General features: G+C 38.5%; 1 protein-coding gene across 3 annotated transcripts in view; it reads left to right on the forward strand.

Annotated features, from left to right (window-relative positions):
* The first annotated feature begins 321 nt into the window (after positions 1 to 321).
* Positions 322 to 23,591, forward strand: part of CDH12 (cadherin 12) — a 1,193,930-nt gene continuing 1,170,660 nt past the window's right edge. For all 3 annotated transcript variants that reach the window (XM_069556583.1, XM_069556584.1, XM_069556582.1), the window contains exon 1: positions 322 to 660. The gene's annotated coding sequence lies outside the window, so the exon portion shown is untranslated. The remainder of the gene's footprint in view (positions 661 to 23,591) is intronic.

A 23,591-nucleotide genomic window follows, 5' to 3' on the forward strand; every position in this document is an offset into this window, starting at 1 on the left:
GTCCTCAAACACCCGCCAAAGCGCCAGCGCTTACTAACCCAGGTGCCCTCACTTTCTCCGCGCCCCATGTTCACCGTCCACTAAGCTGATTTGATTGAGTGTTCTGCGAGCTTTGATTCCTCAGAACCTGGAAGGAATGAACGCTAGGGGGGAAAAAAAGAACAACCGAGATAGATTTCAAACATAGGATTCAGTGACTTTTCACAACTCTGTGCTGTGTCAAAGGCACGCTGTGTTTTGTTTTGAGGGCGGGGAGATGACTGGGAGGGAATCCTGCGCCCCCATTGGCTGGCCGCTCGGCGCTGCAGCTGAGCTCCAGCCGCTCCGCGAGCTTCATTGATCTGAAGGGTAAACGTGGAGGGAGCCACAGAGAGGGGTCCAGGCGTTTCTGAGAAGAGAGGCAGCCGCTTCCAGGAAGAAAGTGGTGTCTCTCCTGGCTGCCCGGCTTGGAGGGCCTTTTGTGACTGAAAGGGGACACAATGCAACGCAGTTTGCTGCTACAGTGATTTAGGAGAGTAAGATAGAGAGAGATAAAGAGAGGAAGCGAGAGAGCGAGAGCGAGAGCGCGATCTCACCTTCGTTGCAAAGCCTGGCTTGTTCCATACATACGGCTGCTGCTCTTCCTGCTACTGATCCTGCAGCCGCCCTTTCTACCATCAGGTAAGGCGTCTTCTTCTTTTTTCTTTTGGTGATGGAGATTGCAGAGTGTGTGTTCGCTTCAGGGTACACGAGCAGAAATTCATACATGATTAATAAAGTGTTGTCTAGCGTAATCAGAAGCTGAAGGAGGGAGGCTGCCCACAGATCTAGCATCTGAATTAGGAACCGGTGCGTGGTGTTTGCTTTGGGAAACTTCGGTAAGTTCTAAACAAGTCTCTCCTTGGCAGAACGACGGGTTAAATTACAAAGAGAGGGAAAGAAGTGTTTTAGCCACTAAGATACCTTACTTTGCTTGTCTAAATTTTCGTGTGGAAAAAAAAAAATGCTAGGTGTTCAACTGTTTATATGATAAATGGCTTTATTAATATCTCTTTTACACAATGCTTTATTTTCAAACGGCTTCTGAAAATGCCTCAACTGATTTTTATTAAAATACAATAATAGCCCTACCTCCTTCTCCACTGATTTTAAACTTCATTCTTCATTAAAACTGAAACGACTGTAAAACAATGTAAATGTTTCAATGACTGGTCTTTCTGTATATAGCTATTTGAGTTTCCTACCACAAAACTAATTTGGGACAAGTTGAAGAGGTACAGATTACTAAATCTGCTGTGGGTTACATAATAGGCATTTCATAATTATCTTAATGATATTAATCATTTGGGGTCCATTTAAAATGTAAGGAATATGTATTAATATAGTACATGCAAGTAAATCAGTTTTAAAGACACCATTTGCATTTTATAAATATTTTCTTCGTTTTACAGATCCTTATTTGTGTCTTTTTCCATCTGCATTACATGGTTTCAGAGCCTTTGTAGTCCAGAGTGCTTGATATTCCCTATCCTATAGACATATTCTCTGTTCTCTCGGGAGAGGGAACTGACATACTTTTGGCTGATCCTGTGACCATTGAGATGATTTTCAATTTCTCATCATATATTGTGAAGCTCATTCACAAATTGCTCAGCTAGAAGATTACCTTACATCCTGACTGGGGAAAAAAAAAATTAAATAGAGTAAATTCTGAAAATATGCTTACAGTTTTGAATTATACTATACATGACCAAAACATAGAAATCCAACCATGCCAAGCAGGTATGAGTTTGTTCAATCTTCTCAGCATACTTGATCATTTTTAGAACTGTCAAATAGTATTAGGCATGCAGCTGCCCAGAAATATTGAACCTCATCCTTCAGTAACATCACTTATTCATTAAATTATCCCAATCATTTTAACTTATGCCTTCATTATGATTTCTAAAAAGGACTTTAAGTGAGTCCATTTTATTATAAATATTTCCATGATGCCAGGAGGTCTCTACAGAATCAAAAGGTAGATGGTTACTCTTCCTAAGCCATAGAAATTGCTTGATGAATTGTTTTAGAATGCTCAAGAGCATAACCATAAACAAAGTAGGAGCTTTCAACTAATCAGCATGTCAGCTGGTTCACTAACAAAATCTAGGGACCATTCCTCCATCTGCCATAGAAACTACTGGAGTAAAAAGAGGTTTCATATTCACTTACAAATTTAATTCCAGAACATAATGCATTTTCCCTCTTATAATAATACCTCTTACTTTGAACACTAACGTCCAAGGATAACCCTGCCAATGTTAAGCTGGGTTTAAAAAATGAAAAAAAAGTTCCATTTTCTTTTCTGTTGTGTTCAGCAAATCTCTGGTTTCTAGAGTCTTAACTTCTACTGCTGTATACCATTTTCAAGCAGTAGGGGGAATTTTTCAAGCCAAGAATGCTTTTTTCCCTACTGGACCTCATTCCTTCCACTGATCAGCTTAGTGATGAGATCATTTTAGATAATTCCCACGAGAAAAGCGGAATTATTATGGGAAGGTGGGTGTCATTTGTTCTACATGTGGGATGATGCATATTAACTTCTTATCACAGCAAAAACACCCCTCAGTTTATGGGGGAAAATCCCTGTTAATGCTTCACATGACATACTTATACCTCAGTCTGATTGCATCCTTAAAGGATGGAGCACAGAACTGATCTCTTTAGACTGAGCATCTTTTGCAGCTGATATTTTGGCAGAAATGTGATTCATGTAATAGTCTGTGATCCTGGTTGAGATCAATCATTTATCATTTTGTGATTGGTAGGAATATGTCACTCCTCCTCCTCAAAATACACTGTAGTGAACCTCAAATCGCTGTTGCTGATGAAATAGAACTGCAGATAGTCTGCTTAAGCTGTTCTTATGTGAAATGTGAAGCAGTACTGTTTTCATACCTATGCCATTTAGATGTCATGTCATTAAGTCTAACAATTACAATAGGAAGGTGGGTAGAGTGATATTTTTCCTCAGAATGAGGCATGTTTTCATGTAAAATATAAAATCTAAGAACTTGTATAATAAAAATAGCCTACTAGGAGTGTTGTTGTAAATGTCTTTTTACTCCTGAAGGGTAAAGGATGATTATATATGTCTCCTTTAAGGTAAGATTCTATTCTTTTCATCTTTTGACAAATTATAACTTTTTAAACTAACTACATCCTTTATTACTATGTCGGTGTTACCACAGGAATAGATAAAATGTTGCTTATAATGTAGCACCAATTGGTGATTCTATCTATATTAAACTATCAGGTGGGAATTATTTCATCCTTCTTGTTAAATACAGAGTTTTTATGAATAGTGACAACTTATATGGTAGTAAACTTATTTAAGGAATGAAAATTTATGATTTTCAATGGTAATATTCTTTTTACTTTACTAATATATAATTGAACAATTTGCACTCTTACAGCTTTTAAAAGCATTTTGACTTTTGGCTTTAAGTCAATGCATTTTTTTTTCTGAATTATCATGCTAAAAGTATGATGTATCATCACCAGATTTCAGAAGGGAAAAATGTTTGTGTGAATATGAATAATGCTGCCTATGTTGAATAAAATAGTGGTTTTTCAAAGTTTTTTTTTTTTTAAGCATCACATGATAGGTGACTAATAATAATATGGGATAACATTTTTTTCCACATTAATGATACTGAAAAATTAACAGGTGACATTCATGTAATATTATTCTACTTTTATGAGATCCCTGATAAATATTCTAAGAATACATTTATTCAGTTACCAATTATCACTTAATTTAATCAATTTAATATACACATGTTAAACTATGGAAGAGCTTCCCTGGTGGCTCTCTGCAAGAATTTGCCTGCAATGCAGGAGACTTGGGTTCAGTTCCTGACTTGGGAAGATCCCCTAGTACTCTACTATTTTTGCCTGGAGTATTCCATGGGCAGAGGAGACTGGCAGGCTACAGTCTGTGGGGTCATGAAGAGTCAGACATGACTCAGCGACTAACACATTCACACATAGAAACTATTGAAAACAGTACTTATGTTTACTATTTTTATAAATTTAGATTCACTGAAGTTTCTAAATTCTATCATATTAAATCTTGTTTGTGTGTGTGTGTGCGCTCAGTCATGTCTGACTCTTTGCAGCTCCATGGATGGTAGGTCGCCAGGCTTCTCTCTCTATGGAATTATCCAGGCAAGAATACATAAGTGTGTTGCCATTTCCAACTCTAGGGGATCTTCCTGACCTAGGGATCAAAACTGTCTCTTGTGTCTCCTGCCTTGGCAGGCAGATTCTTTACCACTAGTGCCACCTGGGAAGCCCTATATTTTATGGTGTTAAAGGATGAATTAAATCTTCAATGTGCTTCAGTTATTTATTTATTTATTTTTTTACTAAAGGGTTGTGGTTTTCTTTCATAGCTCTTTTTGAACATCAAAGTTATCATTCTATAAGTTATTTCTATTACCTTATATATAAGTGGTGCTTTGCTTGAACAATGTAAACTTTTTCTTAAAATATGTACATCTCATGCATATATGTGAAAAGATTCTAGTGAGAGCAGGTGAGCCCTAACCTGTGCACAGATACTCATTAGAGAAATGCCAGACTTACATATCAACTGCTGAACTTAGGTGGACGAATGGCTGAATGACACATGATTAGTTCTAAGTACCAAAGATACAGTCAAACTTTAGGGTGTAAGTTGTGAACACAGACTTACCCATAATGTAGGAAGCTAGTTACAAGTGTATTTGCATGCATGCTCAGTCGTGTCTAACTCTGTGATTCTATGGACTAGAGTGACCTGCCAGGCTCCTCTATCCATGGCATTTCCCAGGCAAGAATATTTGAGTGCGTTGCCACTTCCTATTCCAGGAAATCTTTCCTCCCAATCCAGGAATCGAATCCAAATCTCCTGTGTCTCCTGTATTGGCAAGCAGATTCTTTACCACTCTTCCACCTGGGGAGCCCATGAGTATAACTGATTACACCTTAAATGTGCCCTATAATCAATGAATTTTTTAACTCCTATTTGATGAAAAATTAGTGTATATTTTTTCCATGTACAGATGAGAGTCATGATTATTTATCTGCATGACGATGTGAAAGTTCAAAACGTGAGAGTAAGACAATTGCTTGAATGCAAAATTTGAGATTATTCCCTGGGCATTTAGGAAAGAAAATGAAAGTGAAGTCCCTTAGTCATGTCCAACTCTTTGCAACCCCATGGACTGTAGCCCACCAGGCTCCTCCGTCCATGGGATTCTCCAGGCAAGAATACTGGAGTGGGTTGCCATTTCCTTCTCCAGGGGATCTTCCCGACCCAGGGATTGAACCCAGGTCTCCTGCATTGCAGACAGAGGTTTTAACCTCTGAGCCACCAGGGAAGCCACTTAACTTTTTGATTCTTGGTTGCTTCTCTTGATTTAGTATATTACTCCATAGACAATACTAACTAACAGTCAAGTCTTTTTCCTTTTAAACTTCCTTTTAAATTATAGCATGCTAGCTTGGTGGAGATTAACTATAGTCAGAGCTGGCCTGCTGGGTTAAATGAAAGCATACAGTGACCAGTACTTTTTATGTCATGGAATTCACTTGGCATGAAGTGAATTCACTTGGGCTAGAAGCAGTTTTCAGGTCACCTAAATTTTAAAAAATCCTTTTATTTTTGGCAAGCGTGCTTTCAATAGACAGGCATGGATGTTTCTGGTAGTTTAAAGAATCAATGGGATTTAGTTTGTAATGAAACTTTTACCACTGTATTTCAAAAGGGTTGGAAGTCAAGCAAAGAAGGTAATGAATATCAGGGATGGTTGGTGTGTGGATAAGTTTTCAGCTGTATGCAGAGTAATCAGAGTTGGCTTTATGAGAAAATAATATTTGACCCATAACTTGATATAGGTGAGAGGGGTTGTTGAGTTGTTGAGTCTGACTCTTTTGCGACCCCATGAATTATAGCCCCAAAGGCTCCTCTCTCCATGGGATTTAGCAGGCAAGAATACTGGAATGGGTTGTCATACAGGGGTGGCAGAGGATGAGATGGTTAGACAGCATCACCAACTTAATGGGCATGAATTTTAGCAAACTCCAGGAGATAGTAGAGGACAGAGGAATCTGGCATTCTAAAGCCCATGGGATCACAGAAAGTTGAACACAACTTATAATGATTGAATAACAAAGAAGAGAATAGGAGGTAGCTAGAGAGAGTACAGAGTCCCAGGAAATTTGTGAGATCCTCTTTTTATAGATACTTGAGCATGTAAATAGATGAGGTGGAAATCTTTAAAAAGAAAGGAAATAAAGGATCAAGGCTTTAGAGTATTGAAAGAGTCATAAACAGGATATCATTGCTGACTGACCCTGGATTGGGCAACTGGAAGCTCCTCATCTCTCCCTTATCCTTGAAATGTAGTCCCACCCACCGTTCCCTCACTAGGACCCCTTTCAAGGATGCAGCCTTTAGAGAATAAGGTTGTTGAGGCCATCTGGACTGAATACATGACGAAACCCCCTTAACTGCACATGTGCCAAGTCATTTCAGTCATATCCAACTCTGTGTGGTGCTGTGAACTATAGCCTACCAGGCTTCTGTGTCCATGAGTTCTCTAGGCATGAATACTGGAATGGGTTGCCTTGCCCTCTTCCAGGGGGTCTTCCTGACCCAGGGATTAAATCTGCATCTCATGTCTTTGGCATTGGCAGGCGGGCTCTTAACTAATACCACCTGCTGCTGCTGCTAAGTCACTTCAGTCGTGTCTGATTCTGTGCGACCCCATAGATGGCAGCCCACCAGGCTCCCTCATCCCTGGGATTCTCCAGGCAAGAACACTGGAGTGGGTTGTCATTTCCTTCTCCAATGCGTGAAAGTGAAAGTGAAGTCACTCAGTCGTGTCCGACTCTCTACGACCCCATGGACTGCAGCCTACCAGGCTCCTCTGTCCATGGGATTTTCCAGGCAAGAGTACTGGAGTGGGTGCCATCACCTTCTCCCACCTGGGAAGCCCCAGATGATCCTTAAGGTCTCTGTATAAAAATTTAAGATTCTGGTGGGTAGATGCAGAGATTTGCTTGTCTCGCTGCTACTCAAGACAAACTTTGTGTATGTTCTGTTGCTTATTAAACCTGACACCTATCAATCTGGAATGTCTGCCTTTTTCTTCTGTCTTTCGTTGGCCTCCATTTATAGGGCCAGTTTCAGATTTCACCTGAGAAGTTCCTGAGTTTGTGAATCAACACAGAGAAGATGAAAATGTATACTATGCAAGGCTCAGGTGAAAGCTACAATTAAAAGATGTATTTAATTTTAATAATGCAAGTAAAATAATGTTCACAAATAATGCAAATGAAATCAATATCAAATAATTTTTCTGACATTTCAGCATGTATTAAAATGATATCTTAAATGTTAAAAAGGATTAAGAAATATCCAAAATGTGATGCTAATTAATTTATCCCAAGTAATACTTTAAAGTGCAACTGAAAGAGATACAAATGCTTGGTAAATGTTGAGAAACATTAACTATAGGGAACTGATGTTGGTAGCCTCTATTATGTCTGCCCTCTGATAGACTGTTCAAGGAGATCCAACCAGTCCATCCTAAAGGAAATCAGTCCTGAATATTCCTTGGATGGACTGATGCTGAAACTGAAACTCCAATACTTTGGCCACCTGATGTGAATAACTGACTCATTTGAAAAGACCCTGATGCTGGGCAAGATTGAAGGCAAGAGGGGAAGGGGACAGCAGAGGATGAGATGGTTAGATGGAATCACTGACTCAACGGACATGAGTTTGAGTAAGTTCCGGGCGTTGGTGATGGACAAGGAGGCCTGGTCTGCTTCAGCCCATGGGGTCACAAAGAGTCGGACATGACTGAGCAACTGAACTGAACTGAGCCTCTATTCTGTACTTTCCAGGTGCACAGTGGTAAAGAATCTGCCTGCCAAGGCAGGAGATGCAAGAGACACAGGTTCGATCCCTGGGTTGGGAAGATCCCCTGGAGAAGGAAATGGCAACCTACTCCAGTATTCTTTCCTGGAGAATTCCACGGACAGAGGCTCCTGGCAGGTCATAGTCCATGGGGTCACAAAGAGTCGGACACAACTGAGCACACACACACAGACGCACAGACACAGATTCTATTCTTTCCTTGGGGGAAAAAAAATGTGTGCTATCATAGGAACTGAATTGTATGATGCATTTAAAACTGTTTCTCAGGAAAGAGCATAGGAATGTTTCAAGTAACAAGCAAATAACAATAGATCCCAATTGAAATTGTCCTCCTAACACTTTGTGAGTCAATGTTTACTTCCATGAAGCATAGCCATTAGTCCAAGGATGTGATTTCAGGCAGATTTAAAAGCAAAAAATGTACTCAAACTCTATTTTCTCTAATTACTTGCAATAGGATAGTGAGTGAAATGTGAAAAATAAACTCTTGGCAAGATGTTATATGTTTACCTAGTCAGAAATGGGAAGCCCAGAATGATTTTTTTGAAGTAAATGAGTGTCTCACAGAGAAACATCTAGTTATCTTAATCTGCGTGCAGTATTTGTGCTAAACTATTTTCTAAAAGGTCACCACTATATAAGATCCTCACATAGAAGGGAGTTCAGTGTTAGAAGTTTAGCTGTTGCAGCCTGAATTAGAGTTATGTCAAGTAATCTTGCATATACAGTGAATATCTATGTTTACTAAATGTAAATAATATACATCTTAACAGTAGAATTGAAATATTTATCCTGTATGACCATCAAATCTCAGTATTTCACAAGGAACTGTATATGCCTATGGTTATATAACAATAGTAATGAGGGAAACAAAAGTATAAATGATAATTTATGGTGTGTAATCTGCCAAAGCCCAGAAGCCTGCACACACCTGCACACAGTGATAGTGGCAAACAGGTATTACCTTTGAAAAACGAAAACTAAAGTTAGGCATGTTCAAAATACACAATCACAACGCAGAAGAAAAGGCCCACCCCATAGAGTTTGGGCTGGATTATAGAATGTGAAATCTTTTAGGAGGAACATTTGGCAGTATCCATCAAAATTTAAAACACAACAACTCCAATACTTAGATTATATTCTGTAGGAATTCCCAGGTGCGTTTCCTTGCCTTATGATTTTATTATTTTCTCCCTGACTGCTGCTGCTTCTTGCTTTCCTGTGGTGAGTTCTCTGTCTTCAGACTTATCCAGTCATCCCTTGGACATCACAGGTAACACAGATGTTAGGGGTATTGACCCTTCACCCAGTGGAAAATCTCCCTATGTTTCATAGTCAGCCCTCTACATTCTCTGTTCTTCTGTATCAACAGTTTTGCATTGTGGATGCAACCAACCGCACACCATGTAATATTTACTATTGAAAGAAATTTGCACATAAGTGGACCCTTGCAATTTAATCCCATGTTGTTCAAGTGTTAGCTGTAAGTAGATTTGTTGTTGTTTAGTAGCTGAGCTATGTCTGACTCTTTGCAACCTCTTTGGATTGTAGCCCATCAGGCCCCTCTGTCCATGGGATTTCCCAGGCAAGAATACTGGAGTGGGTGGTCATTTCCTTCTCCAGGGGAATCTTGCTGACCCAGGGATTGGACCCACATCTGCATTGGCAGGCAGATTCTCTACCACTGAGCCACTAGGGAAGCCCTATAAATAGATAGTATCAGAATTTCCCAGGACCCAGTCCAAGGCCCACTCACCTCTCTATCTGGAAACTCACTCAAGAGTAATCTTGTTTAGTAACAGCTCAGGTCTGAATATCACTTTAATGCCCCTTTCCAGATCGGTATATTTGTCTCCAATGCCTATGTTGACCATCGGTTTCTAGTCTCTAAGAATGCCTACTTAGTATTTCCACTTGCATATCTATATTAGTCTGCTTGGGCAGCTGGAACAAAATACTTAAAAAACAGAAACTTATTTTCTCACAATTCTGTAAGGTAGGCAGTTCAAGATTAAGGGGCTGGCTAATTAGGTTCCTGGTGAAAGTTTCTAGTTTGCAGATAGATGTCTTTTTGCTGTGTACTCACATGACTTCTTGATATTGACACAGAAAGAGAGTGAACAAACACTGGTGTTTCTTGAAAGTGAAGGTGTTAGTTGCTCAGTTGTGACTGACTTTTTGTGACCACATGGACTATAGCCCTCCAGGCTTCTAGGCAAGGATACTAGAGTGGGTGCCCATTCCCCTCTCCAGGGGATCTTCCTAACCCAGGAATCGAACCAGGGTTTCCTGCATTGCAGGTGGATTTTTTACCAGCTGAGCTACCAGGGAAACCCCCTTATGACCTCATCTAACCTTAATTTCATCCCAAAGGCCGTATCTCTAAATACCGTTATATTGAGGGTTAGCAATTCAACACATCTGGTCCCTGAATTTGGGAAGGGGGTCACAAGTTTAGTCCACTTCAACTTCTATTTTTTTTTTTAACCGAGCTTTTTCAAAACTCAGACTCATGATTTTTGCCCATTCTTTCCACAACCTAAATATAGTAAGTTTAAAGTTTTTCTTCATTCTAGTAAACTATATAATTATTCATTTAGTTTTTAAAGAACTTGGGATCAACCCTGAGACCTTGCCTTTCCCACAATTAGTGCCACAGTTGAGTCTACTGGCTTCATGGCTTTATTGTCCAAATATGTTTTTCATCCAGTCACTTCTCACCTCCACCATAGTTACCTTTGATTCAACTTCTATTATCTTTGGCTTCAAACTAGTCTTTAAAAGATTGCTTCTACTGTTAGCTCCCTCTTCTAACAATTCATTGCATATTAGCTGGATGTAAACCCTCCAATGTCATGGTCAAGGTGGTTTCATAGCTTACAGCCAATATCTGGCCTAGTCCCTCAGTTTTCTTTCTCATTATGCCCAGTTTATCCCTGCCATAGGGACTTGGCAGTCACCCAGCTTCCCCTTTTAATTCATGTAGATCTCAGTTTAAATATTCTTGCTTAAGAGCTATAACTAGTCTATTAATACAGCTTCATTCTCCAGAATCCTCTCTACCCCTTATCTATTTAATTTTATTTAACTCAGACCTGCTTCAACTTACATCATGCTGCATTATGTTATCCATCTTCCAAAATAAACCACAAGGGCCATGAAGAAAGGCCTACAGAAGTACCTGGCACTTAGAAGCCCTCAGTAATTATTTGTTTGGTAAATGAATGAGTGAATGATAGAATGGATACACATTCACCTAAACATACAGATACATATAACAGGATTCTGAGCAATTTGTATATGATATGTTAACAGTGGGTATATTTAGGGAGGAAAGTGAGACAATTAATGAATTATGTGACTTTTTATTGTAATTATGCATATAATGTAATCCATGAATATAATTCTTGCTAACTAATCATGCCATTTGTATTAGTATTTGGTACTGAAGCAGTGTTCTCTTATTAAAATGATTTAAGTAATAAAAAGGGCAGAATTTGAGTGTCAACCTACCAAAAAATGGTTTTAAAGTTAAGACAGATTAATTTGGGCAAACGCTAGTTATCTTTTTACCTCAAGATTCAATAACATCTCATTGTGTATAATGTCCCTAATTCCCCATGGTGCCTACAATTAAAATAAACCTCCCAAAATACACTAAAAAAGGGGAAATAAGGACTGTAAAGATTTTTCTTAATTGACTTTGAGATTCAGTTTTGTTATCTGTAGAGAACAGAAAAGAATCAGTGTTAACACCTGGACTCCTGTCTATGCAAAGTCCAGAGCTCCTGAAGTAACAATTAAATGGCTTAATCTTAAAACCCTCCAAGGTTTAATTCAGTAGCTCTCTTCAGAAGGGCATTGCTAATTCTTCTTGAATTGCTGCTGCTGCTGCTAACTGCATTGTCTTTATTTGAACAGTATTCAAAATTCCATTCTCTCTAATGGAGTTAATTGCATTATGAAACTCGGCTTAGAGTGGAAACTTATTTCCGCTTCTGGAGTATCTCTCTACAGAATCCTTTTTCATTTTTCTTTTCAATGTGACATGTGCACACTTATACAGCATAATGTCACAAATGTAGCGTGCCCTGTTTAAATCAAGTTTTAAAGAATCTTCTTTAAAATATTTATACACACACACCAAAGCATGTTAGCTCTCCAAAGTGCTTATAGTTCTGGCCATCTGATCTAATAGACTCTAAATCCTTGGAACATTAACAAATCTCTGAGCTTTTAAATAGGTGGTGACCTGTTCATTTCGTGGGCTACTTCAATAAAGTGAAGGCTCCCTTAGGTTAATGATGGATCATGGAGCTGTTTGATATGCAGTGAGTTAAGTTGCCTATTATCCCCTAACATTCATGAGGATCATGTTATCACACCCAAATAATAAGTCAAGCCCCTTGCCCTGTACCTGTTGATTTCTGAATCATTACAGGAAATCTTAGTGGATAAGTCTGTGAAGTTTTATGCCTGACAACTGTAGATGAATTATTATTTTTGCCAAGCATATGAAATTTCAGCTAAGGGTCCATTTCCCTTGAGAGTATTAACAGCTTATTCAAAGTTTATCTGAGCATCTTAAACAGAATGGCAGACATTTTCTCCATCTCCCTCTCCCCTCAATTAAGCATCCGTCAAATAAAACTCATACTAACCATCTACTCTTGTTCCCCGCTGATAGGCACACTCATACCTGCAGACACAGAGAGACAGGCAGATGTTGAATCAGTCCATACATTTTAAAAATGCTACCTCAGTTATAAATCTGTTTTATGTTTCCAATATGGTGATTGCTTCCTTTTCATATCTATTTTCTGCTAATTCTGTAGTCTTTTTAGAGGTACATGTTCATGTTTAAAATATTTAAAATTAAGGAAAAGTCACTGCCAAAAAATATTTTAAATGTTTTTTGAAGTGTTTCCATGGTGCCCTAACATTTAATGTTTATCACCATAGTGTGTGTGTGTGTGTGCACACACAAAAATGTTCAAAACAACTTTTTCAGTAAGATCTCTAAAGCTAGCTAGATGTTTCTGATAGAAGGCAATAAACCCTTTTGACATTAATCCTTCCTAAAAGTGAAATACATCTACACTATAGAGAAAACTATATAAAATATGAGTGACAGGAAGAAAACAACTTCATTTATTCTTGCTCTGCAATTTCTGGTGTGGAGATGACAACCATGGGGGAGGTGAAGAATGGCAAATTCTTCTGTGTTTGATGTTAATTTTATGACACTGTGGAAAAAGAGAGCATTGAGCCCTACTCTGGATCTCTAAGTGAGTTTGTGTAAAGAACGCCCATTAGTTCATGTCACCATGGAGAACTAGTATATTATGAATATTTTTACAAACTGACTTGGGAAAAATTCCTCAATATTGTGGATTCACAGAGAACGTCTCTGAAAAACTATTATATTTTGCTTCCCAGGTACAAAGCTATGATTAATAATTTTAATGCAGAGCCAGGATATTTTCACTGATGGTTACTGAACCAATTTTTATAAATACATCAAATCTTCCATTCTTCAATGCCAAGGAAAGTTTCAAACTCCATAAAAGTAAGAAAAAAAAATGATTTTAGGTTGAAAAGGTAAAGCCAAATTCTCTTATCAAAAAAGTAACTATTATTCTTTGACAGAAATTAAAATAAGAATATTAAAGAGTAAAGACATTTGCTTTCTTGGACTTATTATACATTGTTTAAAAGCCATTTGACTGCATCAGTTTAAAATGTTTAAACTGTAACAAGAGCTATTTTACCATGACAAAAATAAGTTTAAATATTTTTGACATATTACAAAAATATCAAGATCTCTCATCAGCTCTATTCCCCATCCTTTCTTTATTTCTCAAAGTATTTAACTTTATCTCTGGTCCCATGTTTAAAAATCTAGGTGATTTAGCATTTCTAATTTTATTATGAAATTTCATTTCTCTTTCTGGATGATTACTTGCCTTATATCTTAACATTCTAGAAATATCTTATCTTTTCCTGACTGCCATGTACCCTTGAGATGTAAAGTCAATGGATCAGTTCATACTTGATTCTAGGTTATTTGCTTGACCTTATTTCAGATTCCTGACTACTCTCAGCCTCCGTAATGGTCAATGGCATTTCAACACTCCCTTGTGAAAAACTTCATGGACCATGAATTTCATAGATAGCCTGATACTGGATTACATAGCCCTTCCTCTTGAGCTCTAAATCAATCTTCATCTGTGTTTAAAAAGTCATAGAACATTCATTTTCACCATATGCTACATACAGTTTGTTTTTAGCTGTGTACACACAATAATTTTATCCATCTAGCACTTAAAATGCTTTTGAGATTAGTGATTTAACACTATCCATTTAAAGTGACATGATTTTATTTTTAAAAAGGCCATCTGGATGTAACACTTAATCCAAGTTATGACAGAGCTTGGGATTCTATGACAGTTCCATGGATACTGGAACTGACATATTACATACCCCACGCCCAAGGTAAGAGAAACCCAAGTGAGACAGTAGGTGTTGCAAGAGGGCATCAGAGGGCAGACACACTGAAACCATACTCACAGAAAACTAGTCAATCTAATTACACTAGGATCACAGTCTTGTCTAACTCACTGAAACCAAGCCATGCCTGCGGGGCAATCCAAGACGGGCAGGTCATGGTGGAGAGGTCTGACAGAATGTGGTCCACTGGAGAAGGGAATGGCAAACCACTTCAGTATTCTTGCCTTGAGAACCCCATGAACAGTAGGAAAAGGCAAAATGATAGGATACCAAAAGAGGAACTCCCCAGGTCATTAGGTGCCCAATATGCTACTGGAGATCAGTGCAGAAATAACTTCAGAAAGAAAGAAGGGATGGAGCCAAAGCAAAAACAATACCCAGTTGCGGATGTGACTGTTGACAGAAGTAAGATCCGATGCTGTAAAGAGCAATATTCCATAGGAACCTGGAATGTCAGGTCCATGAATCAAGGCAAATTGGAAGTGGTCAAACAAGAGATGGCAAGAGTGAACATCGACATTCTAGGAATAAATGAACTAAAATGGACTGGAATGGGTGAATTTAACTCAGATGACCATTATATCTACTACTGGGGGCAGGAATCCCTCAGAAGAAGTGGAGTAGCCATCATGGTCAACAAAAGAGTCCGAAATGCAGTACTTGGATGCAATCTCAAAAATGACAGAATGATCTCTGTTCGTCTCCAAGGCAAACCATTAAATATCACAGTTATCCAAGTCTATGCCCCAATCAGTAACGCTGAAGAAGCTGAAGTTGAACGGTTGTATGAAGACCTACAAGACCTTTTAGAACTAACACCCAAAAAAGATGTCCTTTTCATTATAGGGGACTGGAATGGAAAAGTAGAAAGTCAAGAAACACCTGGAGTTAACAGGCAAATTTGGCCTTGGAATGTGGAATGAAGCAGGGCAAAGACTAATAGAGTTTTGCCAAGAAAATGCACTTGTCATAGCAAACACCCTCTTCCAACAACACAAGAGAAGACTCTACACATGGACATCACCAGATGGTCAACACAGAACTCAGATTGATTATATACTATACAGCCAAAGATGGAGAAGCTCTATACAGTCAACAAAAACAAGACCAGAAGCTGACTGTGGCTCAGATCATGAACTCCTTATTACCAAATTCAGACTCAAATTTAAGAAAGTAGGGAAAACCACTAGACCATTCAGGTATGACCTAAATCAAATCCCTCATGATTATACAGTGGAAGTGAGAAATAGATTTAGGGGTCTAGATCTGATAGATAGTGTCTGATGAACTACGGACTGAGGTTCGTGACATTGTACAAGAGACAGGGATCAAGACCATCCCCATGGAAAAGAAATGCAAAAAAGCAAAATGGCTGTCTGGGGAGGGCTTACAAATAGCTGTGAAAAGAAGAGAGGCGAAAAACAAAGAAGAAAAGGAAAGATATAAGCATTTGAATGCAGAGTTTCAAAGAATAGCAAGAAGAGATAAGAAAGCCTTCTTCAGTGATCAATGCAAAGAAATAGAGGAAAACAACAGAATGGGAAAGACTAGAGATCTCTTCAAGAAAATTAGAGATACCAAGGGAACACTTCATGCAAAGATGGGCTCGATAAAGGAGAGAAATGGTATGGACCTAACAGAAGCAAAAGACATTAAGAAGAGGTGGCAAGAATACACGGAAGAACTGTGCAAAAAAAATCTTCATGACCCAGATAATCATGATGATGTGATCACTAATCTAGAGTCAGACATCTTGGAATGTGAAGTCAAGTGGGCCTTAGAAAGTATCACTATGAACAAAGCTAGTGGAGGTGATGGAATTCCAGTTGTTTCAAATCCTGAAAGATGATGCTGTGAAAGTGCTGCACTCAATATGCCAGCAAATTTGGAAAACTCAGCAGTGGCCACAGGACTGGAAAAGGTCAGTTTTCATTCCAATTCCAAAGAAAGGCAATGCAAAAGAATGCTCAAACTACCACACAGTTGCACTCATCTCACATGCTAGTAAAGTAATGCTCAAAATTATCCAAGCCAGGCTTCAGCAATACGTTAACCGTGAACTCCCTGATGTTCAAGCTGGTTTTCGAAAAGGCAGAGGAAACAGAGATCAAATTGCCAACGTCTGCTGGATCATGGAGAAAGCAAGAGAGTTCCAGAAAAACATCTATTTCTGCTTTATTGACTATGCCAAAGCCTTTGACTGTGTGGATCCCAATAAACTGTGGAAAATTCTGAAAGAGATGGGAATACCAGACCACCTATCCTGCCTCTTGAGAAATCTGTATGCAGGTCAGGAAGCAACAGTTAGAACTGGACATGGAACAACAGACTGGTTCCAGATAGGAAAAGGAGTACATTAAGGCTGTATATTGTCACCTTGCTTATTTAACTTATATGCAGAGTACATCATGAGAAACGCTGGACTGGAAGAAACACAAGCTGGAATCAAGATTGCTGGGAGGAATATCAATGACCTCAGATATGCAGATAACACCACCCTTATGGCAGAAAGTGAAGAGGAGCTAAAAAGCCTCTTGATGAAAGTGAAAGTGGAGAGTGAAAAAGTTGGCTTAAAGCTCAACATTCAGAAAACAAAGATCATGGCATCCGGTCCCATCACTTCATGGGAAATAGATGGGGAAACAATGGAAACAGTGTCAGACTTTATTTTGGGGGGGCTCCAAAATCACTGCAGATGGTGACTGCAGCCATGAAATTAAAAGACGCTTACTCCTGGGAAGAAAAGTTATGACCAACCTAGATAGTATATTCAAAAGCAGAGACATTACTTTTCCAACAAAGGTTCATCTAGTCAAGGCTATGGTTTTTCCTGTGGTCATGTATGGATGTCAGAGTTGGACTGTGAAGAAGGCTGAGCACCGAACAATTGATGCTTTTGAACTGTGGTGTTGGAGAAGAGTCTTGAGAATCCCTTGGACTGCAAGGAGATTCAACCAGTCTATTCTGAAGGAGATTAGCCCTGGGATTTTTTTGGAAGGAATGATGCTAAAGCTGAAGCTCCAGTACTTTGGCCACCTCATGCGAAGAGTTGACTCATTGGAAAAGACTCTGATGCTGGGAGGGATTAGCGGCAGGAGGAGAAGGGGACGACCGAGGATGAGATGGCTGGATGGCATCACGGACTCGATGGATGTGAGTCTGAGTGAACTCCGGGAGATGGTGATGGACAGGGAGGCCTGGCGTGCTGCGTTTCATGGGGTCACAAAGAGTCGGACATGACTGAGCGACTGAACTACTACTCCATGGATACTATTTGGAGGATTTTTGTTGTTGTTGTTTTCTTTTAAAATGTAACATTTTGGATATTCCCATCAGTTGTCATCAGATAGTCATCCGATATATTTTGTCACTTAGATGATAATTGCTACTCTTCTTGTTTAAGTATATTCCATAATTTATAACTGTAATGCTTGTTCATGAGAAAGGAAATAAGTTATTGCTAAATGGGTTAATATTTTAGCCACCTGATGTGAAGAGCTGACTCATTTGCAAAAGCAATGATGCTGGGAAAGATTGAGGGCAGGAGAAGGGGATGACAGAGAATGAGATGGTTGGATGGCATCACCGACTCGATGGACATGAGTTTGGGTAAACTCCAGGAGTTGGTGATGGACAAGGAGGCCTGGCATGCTACGGTTCATGGGGTCGCCAAGATTCAGACACGACTAAGCAACTGAACTGAAACTGAAATGGGTTAAATTGAAATCTTCATCTCCCTTCTTTCTCACCTGTTATCCCACTTCTTATAGATAAGTGCTCACACTAGCAGTTTCCTATATTCTAGAAACTTTCTGCCAACTTATAAAATACATGGATATATAGAAGACTAGTCTCTTTCTTCAATTCACTTGATAATTATTGGACCTAGTTAATTTCTCTCTTCTTAGCATAATTTTTTAACTTGAGTTCCCAGATGTCCTCTACAATTTTGATTTTCCCTTTCACCTCACTAGCAGTCCATTCTCAGTTTTATTTACTGGTTTCTTCTTTTTCCTCTTAATATTGAAGTAGCTTTGGTTTTCTCCTGTCTACTCCCACACATCTGAGTGATCTCATCCACACACATAGTTTTAAACACCATATGTTGACAGCTCCCAAATATATATCTCCAGCACAGATCTCCCCAAATCCAGTCTCCTATAGCCAACTGCTTTCTTGGCACATAATATACTTGTGTACCTAACAGACATCTCAAATTCACGTGTCCAAAATGAACTTGTTGGTCGTCACTCAAAAATATATTCTATTCTTAGATTTCACCGTGTCTATTGATAAACTCCATCCTCTCAGTTATTCAAGCTAAATTTCTCAAACTTTCTTACATCCTCCCTTTCCCCTTCATGGCATATTTAATTTGATAGGAAATCCTGTTGGTGATACTTCCAAAGTATGTGTGGAGTCATCCCAATTTTCAGCACTTATACTGTTCTCACCATGATTCTAGTAGTAATAACTGCCTACATGAACTACTGCATTCATTTCCTAAATAGTTTCCTTCAAGTCCTCTAAAGGATAGCATCAACATTAAGGGTCCTCCTTTGAAATAATTCCAGTTCATGTCACCCTTCTGTTCAAAATCAACTGATGGCTCCCCATGGACCACAGAGGAAATGCCAAGAGTCCTCTATGCTATGTGACCTTCATCTTATTTGTGGTCTATTCTCCTTACATTCTTCCCCTTTGCTCATTCTGCTTGCACAGTTTTTCCTTTTTCTAGAAGTTACAAGGCTTATTAGGGCTTCCCTAGTGACTCAGTAAAAAGTGTGCGCCTGCTAGTGCAGAAGACACAGGTTTGATCCTTAGGTCAGGGGGGTCCCCTGGAGAAAGAAATGGCAACCCACTCCAGTATTCTTACCTGGGAAATCTCATGGATAAAGGAGTCTGGTGAGTTATAGCCCATAGAGCTGCAGAAGAGTCGGATACAAACAACAACAACAAATCATATCCCCACCTTCAAATTTCATGTGTTGAAATCCTAACCTTCTATATGAGCTTCCCTTGTGGCTCAACTGGCAAAGAATCTGCCTGCAATGCAGGAGACCTGGTCTCAATCCCTGGGTTGGGGAGATCCCCTGGAGAAGGGAACGGCTACCCATGCCAATATTCTGGCTTGGAGAATTCCACAGACTGTACAGCCCATGGGTTCTCAAAGAGTTGGACACAACTGAATGACTTTCTCTTTCACCCTCTATATGATGGCACTGGGATGTGGGGCCAATGGGAGATGATTAGGTCATGAGGGTGGAATCCTTATGAATGGTAACTAAACAACAACAACAGGACTCATTTCCATCTGTGCTAGCTGTTCCTCTTGCTGGAATCCTATTTACCAAATATCTACTTGCCTAGTTGTCTGTAAGTATCTTTGTTCAAGGTCCTCCTTCTCCATGAGATCTATTGTTACTTCTCTCATTGTGCAAGCTGCACAAAACCATCAGGCAGTACAGCTACTTTTATCCTTTCCTTCATTTTTCATATTGTGTTTACAATTTATTTCCATGTCTCCTTTCTGAAATGTAAACACTTGGAGAACAGGGGTTTTACATGTTATGCACTGATCTAAGGAAATAAGAATGGGATCTGGCAGACTAGCACATAGTAAGCAGTTAATATGTATTTCACAAAAGTTTTGTGTATATAGATGAATGACCAAATGATTCCAGATTTCTTGTGTGACTTTCGTGTTTTATAAACATGCATGGACATATATTAGCATGAGCACACACAGTCATTTTTTAAAGGAAAAGTAAGAAATGTAAATCATTTTGTATGTTTCTTTAGAAAGGGAAAACATGGTTGAATTTTAGGACCATGAAACACAGCATCTACAGTCTTTGTTCTGGTCTGTTGGTGTATGATTGTGATTTTTGTTGTTTTCATTGCATTTGATAAATTAAGATCATGGTTTTCACTCAACAGTTTCTAAAATTACTTCTCAGTGATGATGGAGGATAAACAAGGACAATAAATAAAAATAACCTCTGCCTGATGCTCTTTTTGTACCTAATAGTCAGGAACTTTACCCTTTGTACTCTTAAGTGTGCATATGAACACATATATGCAAACAAGTGTCTACTTATGTGTCTAAGTGTTTGTTACTAAGTTGACTTAGAGCACATCAGAGTATATAAGTTCCCAGAGGTATGTCATTTCAAGTGTAAATTATGCAAAGAAACATTCTATATAGTCATGCACATCCAGACATGTGCCTGTCCATCAAATATTTTCCTCTAATGGTCTTCGAGAATATTGGTGGCTCTTTATTTCTGTCTTTCAATTATGCTTCTGGTCAGCTTTCCTTAGCAACCATGTGGAAATATATTTCCATATTTCATATATCGCTTCCTTCTTTTTATGTCTGAATAATTTTCCATTACATATCTATCACATCTTCTTTATCCATTCATCTGTTGTTGGGCACTTAGGTGGTTTCTTGCCTTGGCTATTGTAAATAATGATGCAGTGAACATGGAGGTACAGATATCCTTTGTGGATTATGATTTTGTTTCCTTTGCATAAATAGCCAGAAGTGGAATTTCTGATCATATGATAGTCATATTTTTAATTTTTGAGTAACTACATATTATTTTCCATAGTAGCTATACCAATTTACATTTCCACCAGCAGTGCAGAAGGATTTGCCTTCTCCATATCCTTGCCAACATTTATTTTCTTGTCTTTTTGATGTCATTCTAACATGTGTGGGGAAATAGCTCACTGTGGTTTTGTCTTGAACTTTCCTGATGACTACTAATATTGAATACCTTTTCATGTACCTCTTGCTCATTTGTATGGTTCCAGTGTTTACAGTTAATTGATCACAGTCAGTTCCGTAGCTTTCTGTCACTGAGAGGAAAATATTCATTAAAATCAGATTGTCTCTAGTCTATACGAAGAGATCGGATGTCACTCCCTATCTCACAAAATGGTGTCCCTTTAAGATTTGGTTTTTCTTCTGGTCTGATTCTTCTCCCTACATTTGAAGTTTGCTGTTACACAAATGCCCTTTGTATAACTTCTTTGGAAGGAAATAATCATACACTTCCTATATAGACATTGTTAGTTTACCAACAACTCACCCTCTTTTTCTGGGGGAAAAAAGGATATTGTATTTTCAATAATATTGATATTAACTGGCTTCAGACTTAGTTGGCCTCTACCTTAGCTTACCAAATGGAATTTGACCCATGTCACTGACCTAATGGAGAATTTGATTGCTGAATTTTTCCTCTCCAACCCTTGCATGTCAGCTAGAAATTGTGGACCCAAGGCCTGATTTGGAAGTGAACTGATGAGCCGTTACATAGAGACAGCTGCCTTGGAAATTTGCCCAGGCTCACAGTTGTGTTTGCATGGGTAAAAAATAAATAAATACAATAAAGAAAGGTGGGGCTAATGATTTTTTAGTGAGAGATGCTATATAGTAAGTGCACATATGGTCTCATTGCCAGAAATAGGTTACCAGTGAATTAGTGCTACTGAATATCGTTAGCTTCACAGAGAGACAATGACAGTTAATAAGTGATCACTAAACAAACTCAACTCCTTATTAGTAAGGTTATTTTCCTTGATCTAGCTCTGAATCAAAGAACAAATGTATTTTAGTTATATTTTTGCTCCTAACATCAGAATAATGTTCAAATAATATTTAAATCTCCAAATAAATGGTATGATTTGTTTGAAATATTAACATATTTTATAATGCTGCTTCCCAGCTGTAATCATTCTTTTAGGGCATTCTAATTTTCAGTAATTTATACATCTGTGAATAATTAGATTGTTTTCCATTTCCAGAATATTTTTCCCACCCATTCAAGAATTAGAGGACATAGCAGACATGAGTTCTGGTCCTGATAAAGCAAAAATTAAGTATATTGTATATGAATAGAGTTTGGACAGGAATACAAGAATAGTGAAAATATGATAATTAGATTTCCATTGAGTTTTCCTCAAAAAAAGTTGTATATTTTTATAGAGGACTAACAAATTCTTGCAGAAGGAATCTTCAAAATCCTTTCTCATTGCTTATTTGGCTAAATAGAAATGTAAATTTTATAACATGATCTTGCAGCTCTCTATTTTAGAAGCAAATTCAATGCTTTTCATTTGTCGAAATGCTGATCATATATTCCATAGTGGCTTTCCTTCCTCCTTTCCTTCTTTTTCCTAGATTTTTTCTATAAAATGCAGTATCTAAGCCCTCCAGAATCGGGATTCATTCTTCCTAACAAATTGTTTTATTCACTATTATCCCCATTAAACTTGGTTCCTTACAGCATCCCTCCACATAGTGTGCAGTTATATTTTTTAAGGAGAAGGCAATGGCACCCCACTCCAGTACTCTTGTCTGGAAAATCCCATGGATGGAGGAGCCTGGTAGGCTGCAGTCCATGGGGTTGCTAACTCAGACATGACTGAGCAACTTCACTCTCACTTTTCACTTTCATGCAGTGGAGAAGGAAATGGCAACCCACTCTAGTGTTCTTGCCTGGAGAATCCCAGGGATGGGGGAGCCTGGTGGGCTGCATTTATGGGGTCGCACAGAGTCGGACACAACTGAAGTGACTTAGCAGCAGCAGCATAATACATTCAGTTCAGTTCGGTCTCTCAGTCATGTCCAACTGTTTCCAAATAACTTTATACTTTGATACCTTAATTTCTTATTTAAATGCTCACCTAATTTTAAAATTTTCCATGAAAGTATTGATCCCACTTATCTCCCTTCTTTTAACATGCTGCTTATTTGTGTCGTAGAGTATTACCAACATAATAATAAACTATTTCAATTTTCATATATTAACAGTCATTATTTACTGAGCACCTACTGTTTTTCAGTCACTCATTCTATACTCTAAATAAAATGATAAACATGATGGGCATATTCCATTTGCCATAACATTCTTCCATGCTCTATTTACAGGGGTAGCCAACCTCTGGAATCTAATGCCTGATGATCTGAGGTGGAGCTGATTTAATAATAAAAATAAAGTGCACAATGAATGTAATGTGCTTAAATCATCTCAAAACCATCCCCTACACCCCTCAGTTGAACTGATCAGTCATGTCTGACTCGTTGAGAACACATGGACTACAGCACACTAGGCTT

This window comes from Ovis canadensis, chromosome 16 (assembly GCF_042477335.2).
Source record: "Ovis canadensis isolate MfBH-ARS-UI-01 breed Bighorn chromosome 16, ARS-UI_OviCan_v2, whole genome shotgun sequence".
Taxonomy (NCBI): domain Eukaryota; kingdom Metazoa; phylum Chordata; class Mammalia; order Artiodactyla; family Bovidae; genus Ovis; species Ovis canadensis.